The sequence below is a fragment of the Castor canadensis genome, chromosome 11 (genome assembly GCF_047511655.1).
Source record: "Castor canadensis chromosome 11, mCasCan1.hap1v2, whole genome shotgun sequence".
Taxonomy (NCBI): domain Eukaryota; kingdom Metazoa; phylum Chordata; class Mammalia; order Rodentia; family Castoridae; genus Castor; species Castor canadensis.
In genome coordinates this window covers 6,413,045-6,419,044 of record NC_133396.1, presented here as the reverse complement: position 1 = coordinate 6,419,044, position 6,000 = coordinate 6,413,045, and positions in this window count along the sequence as shown.

Sequence of the window (6,000 nt, the reverse complement as noted above, 5' to 3'; positions counted from 1 at the left end):
CTTTTATCCACCTAACATCCTTCCATCCATCGTTCACCTGAGCTTTACAAAGGTCACTGTCAAAGTCACAATGCAGTTGCTCTAAATGCACAGGAAGCAACTGCCCCTGCCCTTCTGGCCCCCTGAGCCCAGGGGCATGGCCACTGTCCCAACTGCTCTTGGGGCAGACGAAGATGACCAGTTACTGATTTGGGGCAATGACTCTGGGAGCAGGAGGGTGGTGGGAACGGAGGACAGGTCAGGAAGCAACTCCTCATTTGGGCAAACAGATCCAGACACGTTCAGTGGAGGACAGGAAGCACTGGAGCAAGAGTTCCCTGGAGGCTGGTCAGGGGAGGCTTCTCAGGAGATGGGGGGTGGAGAGGGTTAGGGTTAGTGCAAGAGGACACTGGCGCAGGGTGAGGAGGCAGGAGAGGCCTTTGCCTAGGATCTGAGAGAAAGGCAGATGATGGCCAGGCCTCAAAAGGGACTTGCCGGGCCAAATTTGGAAAATTGGGCCAGGTACAGATCAGAATCAGCACCCGCTGCATGGCACTTAATACCTGCAAAACACCTGCGTGCAGAATCACGTTGGAGCCTCACCCCAACCTGGCAGCGTTGTTACTGTTTTTTATTTTACTATTTTATTTATTTTTTTGTGGTTTTGAGGATCGAACCCAGGGCCTTGCACGTGCTAGGCAAGTGGTCTACTGATAAGCTACATTCCCAGCCCATTGATTTGATTTTAAATGGATGAAGGAAGGGGACAAGAGTTTCAGGGCCCTGGTCACATTCCAGGAATAAAACCCTAGTTCCCAGACCTCCAGTCCCGTGTACCTAAGAGTCAGGAAACTAGACTTTGCCCTCTCCACTCTAGATCAGGGGTGGGAGGAGGAGAAGGACAACACAGGACGGGCTGGAGGGTGGAGGCAGGGAGGAGGCTCTTGCCAGGCAAGATGGCACCATGGCGTTTCCTGGAGCCTCAACTTCTCTTTGTGGCTTCCTACTTCCGCTGTCTGGTCCTCAGAGGCTGGGCTTCCTCATGGAATAGAGAGTGTGAGGCAGCCTCATAGCCAAGGCTCAGGGTCACTGACATGCTGACTACCCCCTGCTGCTCAAGTTCAGCCCCATCCCACCACTGGCCTCCTCCTCCAGGGTCCCTGTCATAACAGACAACAGTTGATCCTCAGTGACCATTTAAGGATCCTAAAGTCATTGTGACCTCCACACGAACACACCAGGACAACTGGCCCTGTGTCTGCACTGCCCCTCCCCCGCTGTGCTGGCATCTGCTCCTCTACTTAGAGCCCTCTCAAAACATGTCCACACTGGGCCGGGGTGTGGCTCAAGTGGCAGAGTGCCTGCTTAGCAACCTCAAGGCTCTGAGTTCAAACTCCAGTTCAAGCTCCAGTGCTGCAAAAAACAAAAGACCTTGTACACTTGGTTTTTTTTTTTTTTTTTTGCAGTTCTGGGGTTTGAACTCAGGGCCTCATGTTTGCTAGGCAAGCGCTTTACCACTTGAGCCACTCTGCCAGATCAAGCCTTGTACACTTGTCTGTTCACAGGAGTATTCATAATTAAAATGTGGAAACCCAAATGCTCAACTGATAAGTGAATAAAGGAAATATAGCATATCCACACAATGGGGCATTATTACACCATGAAGGGAAAAAGTACGGATATGTCCTATCACATGGATGAACCTCAAAAAAACATGACCATCGGCCATGACATACAACGCCACAGGGGGTATGAATCTGTTTGTAGAACACATCCAGAAGCCACAGAACCAGAAAGCAGGTGGGCAGTGGTCAGGGGAAGTGGAAAGAGACTGCTAGTGTGTACCGGGTGTCTCTGGGGTAGTGGGGCTTAAGTAAATGTGAATAATACTAGAAACCATTGAATGGTTCATTTTATTTTATTTTTTTAATATTTACTTATTTATTTGGAGTACTGGGGTTTGAACTCAGAGCCTACACCTTGAGCCACTAATTCCACCAGCCTTCTTTTGTGATGGGTTTTTTTCAAGATAGGGTCAAACGAACTATTTGCCTGGGCTGGCTTCGAACCATGATCCTCCTGATTTCTGCCTCCTGAGTAGTTAGGATTACAGGCCTGAGTCACCGGCGCCTGGGTATTTTAATGTTTTGAGTTGGAATCTCTCTATGTTGCCTAGGCTGGCTTCGAATTCACCATCCTCCTCCTCAGCCTCCTGAGTAGCTGGGATTACAGGCATGGCCACCTCACCTGTCCAGAATGGCTCACTTACAATGGATGATCTGGAGGGGGAGGGTGAAAAGAGAGGGTGAGGGGAGTGAGTATGACTGAAGTACTTCATGTGCATGTTTGAAAACAGAATACTAAGGCTAGGTATGGTAGTTCAAGCCTGCGAGACACCTGCAAGAAAGTCCGGAAGACCATGTTCCAAGGTCAGCCAGGGTAAAACATTTGCTAGACTCCATCTTAGCCAATGGCTGGGCTGGGTGCTGCACATCTGTCATCCCAGCTAAGTGGGAGGTATGAATAGGAGGGTCACGGTTCAGGCCATCGTGGGCACAAAGCGAGACCCTATCTCAGAAATAATCAAAGCAAAAAGTGCTGGGGTGTGGTTTAAGCCACAGAGTGTCTACCAAACAAGAACAAGGCCTTGAGTTCAAACCCCAGCACCACCAAAAAAGAAAGAAAATAATGAAACCTGTTAAAAACTGGGGAATAGGAAAGAATAATAGAGGGGGTGAATTTGACCAAAATACAGTATCCGCGTGCATGGAATTTCACAGTGAAACCCCTGCAAAATTAAGATATGCTAGTAAAAAGGAGAAAAAAATACAGGAAATTCGTTAAGAAAACAACAACAGAAAAACCAAAACAGATGACTTGTATGTTAGTTGTGTCTCAGTAAAGCTGCTCTCCAAACAGGAATAAACAAGTGAATACCTTCCTGCAGGTATGGCTGGGGCTTCCAGGACCCTGCCTGGCACACACTCGGTCCTCACCGAGCCCTCATCCTGTCAGCTGTGCATGTCTGGCTAGCTGGTCTTCCCCAGCCTCTGGCAGGCAGGAACTGCTGTCTTCCTTCACCAGCCATCATTGTTCTACTGCCTTCCCTACAGACCGGAAGGCTGGGAATGTGGCACGGGCCTTGTCATGTCTGGGACATACTATTTTTAAATCCAATAATAAATATAGAGCAGCAGCCCATCTGTTTCAGGCACTTTTCCAGGGAAATAAGGCTTACAGTCCAGCGGGGAGGCTGGGGAGAAAGATAGCATCCAGGCAGTAAGAAGCCTGTGAGGTAGTATGACAGCCAAGGGGAAAAACCAAGCAGTTAGCAAGAGAAAGTGTCAGACATGACCACTATTCCATTTAGGGAGGGCTTCTCTGAGAATCACATCTGAGCAGAGCCCTGAAGGAAGTGAGAAGGTATAGCACTGTGATGTCCCCAACAGTTACCTGTTCAGTGGCTGAAGAAGCTGAGACCAAGCCAGAATGTTCAGAGGGAAGGGAGCAGGTTCCATCCATCCTGAGCAGCTGCCCAGAGGGGATCTTGGCCAATGAGCCTGGTAAGTGTTAGATTGTACATGTGTCAGGCCAGTTTTCCTTGGCTGGCTTTGTTACTTTCTTATATTTCAGATGAGGATGGCAAGTCCACTTCTTCCCTTAAAACTAAAATTTATACAGGGACCTCTCAAAATTTTCCCCAACTCACTCTCCCCCAGTGTGGCCCCTCCTAACATCAGTGGTGCCACACTTCAGATGTGTCAGCTTTCATTGGTGACAAGTCTACCTGGTGATCTGCCTCCTCTGCTGGTACCCCTACATCCAGCCTCAAGTTGAGGAGAGGAGATGCCATGGGGCTCACCATGTACACCATGTGCCAGCATCTCAGCACACAGCAGCTCGGAACTGCAAGGAGGCTGGGCACATGGTCCAACTAATAAGCCAGAAGGAGAGAACTGGGCAGTCTCCGCCCAGCTTGCTACTTCCTAAGCTAACATGACCTTGGCCTCTTCCAGGATTCCCTGGCTCTGTTCAGAGCACTGCTGGAGTTAGGTTTCCCTAACTCGATTTTCATCATGCTTTGAGTCTACAAGACACAAGACAGTCAAGTCTCCAGTGTCACACTGGATCCCTGCTTTCAGAGCCCAAGTCCAGTGGCTCTCTGTCTTCACAGCAGGCAGCTGCTCAAGTGCCTTCTTTTTTTTCTTCCAGTACTGCGGTTTGATCTCAGGGATTACACCTTGAGCCAGAGCCACTCCACCAGCCCTTTGTGAAGGGTCTCCTTTTCGAGATAGTATCTCTCGAACTATTTGCCTGGGCTGGCTTTCAGCTATGATCTTCCTGATCTCTGCCTCCTGAGTAGCTAGGGTAACAGCTTCTGAGCCGTCTCCAGGCACCATCACCGTGCCCACCACCTCCATGCCTCCACTGACACAGCTCTGCCTGCCCTGCTTGCTCTCCCCCACCCCGCTTTTTTTTTTTTCGTTTTGGTGCTAGGCATGGAACTCAGTGCCTCACACTTGAACTATCACTAAGCTAAATCCCCACCCCTGCTATCCTATTAGTAACTGTCCAAACAATTTCACCCAACACCTAGGTCAAACTAACATGACCTCCCATCTGTCCCCAACCCACTCCTGCTATGTGCTTCCACACTTCTCTTCTGAAATTCACCCAGCCCCCAGCTTCACAAGTATCCAAATCAGGATGGACAAATGCTTTTGTGTCACCTACAGTACAAGCCTGAAGTGGGGTAATTTCTAGTTTCAGGATGACTCACAGTAGTGGTGCCCCAGGTGCAGGAATGGAAAGGGGAGACTCTGGTCTGTGGGGGATGTACAAGGGGTTCTCCTCAGCCTCTCCCTGGCAGGGGAAGCTCCCTAATTCCAGAGCCAGAAGAGGCCATGTGCCCCAGAAATGAAACCACCAGGAATCCTCACCATGCAAGGCTCCTGACCCTCTGCTTTGCTAGGATGATGGGAGGTGCTGACGCCTGTCCCCCAGGCCAGGACCCTTACATGCTTGCAGCACAGAGACAGCACTCAGGGCCTGTGGTTGTAATCTGGAGACCTAGGAGAATCAGTGACTGGCACCCAGTGGACTGTGCTTTTTAAACACTAAGTCAGAAGTATTAGACAGTAAGGCTGTCCTGGAGACCAGAGGAAAAGAACAGTGTTACTCTTTCAAGTACTGGCTGTCTCAGAAATTCCTTTTTTGGATGGGATATGGTATACCTTATAAACTGTTAGTTTTTTTTATTATTTTTTTTTGAGACAGAGTTTTACTATGTAGCTGAAGCTGCCCTTGAACTCATAATCCCTCTGCCTTAGCTTCCCTAGTGCTGGGATTACACACATGTGGCACTATACCAAGTTTTGTTTTGTTTTTTATTTTGTGGCGTTTGGAGTGGAAGCCTGGGCCTCTTGTATACTGGAGAAGTGCTCCACTACTGAGCTATGTAGAAGTAATGTTTGGGGTTGGGAGTGTAGTAAACGCAAGGCCCTGTGTTTAAATCCTAGTACCAACACACAGAATGAAAGGTCCCCAGCCTAAGGAAGGAAGCTACAAATGAGGCTATTTGCTGAGGTCTCTTGAAGAACTAGACCATGAGCCAGGAGTGGTGTTTCATACCCAGTAAGTAATTTCTGCTAGGAGGTTTGTGGTTGGAGTTCAGTCCAGGCAAAAACGTAGCAAGACCCCATTTCAAGGAACAGGCCCGTGTGGTAGCTCACACCTGTAATTCCAGCTATATGGGAGGCTCAGGTAGAAGAATTGTGCTCTGAGGCCAGCCTAGGCAAAATGCAAGGAACCCTATCTGAAAAATAAAGCTTACTGGAGGCGTGGCTCAAGTGACAGAGAACTTGCCTAGCAAGTGCCCTGAGTTCAAAACCCCAGTACCAAAACAAACAAAAAACCCACCAAAAAAAAACAAAAAACAAACAAAACTAGACTAAGAAAAACCCAAGCAAAGTGGAAATTACAAGGGTTTAATTTCCTTTCTGTTCAGTCTCTCTAAACATA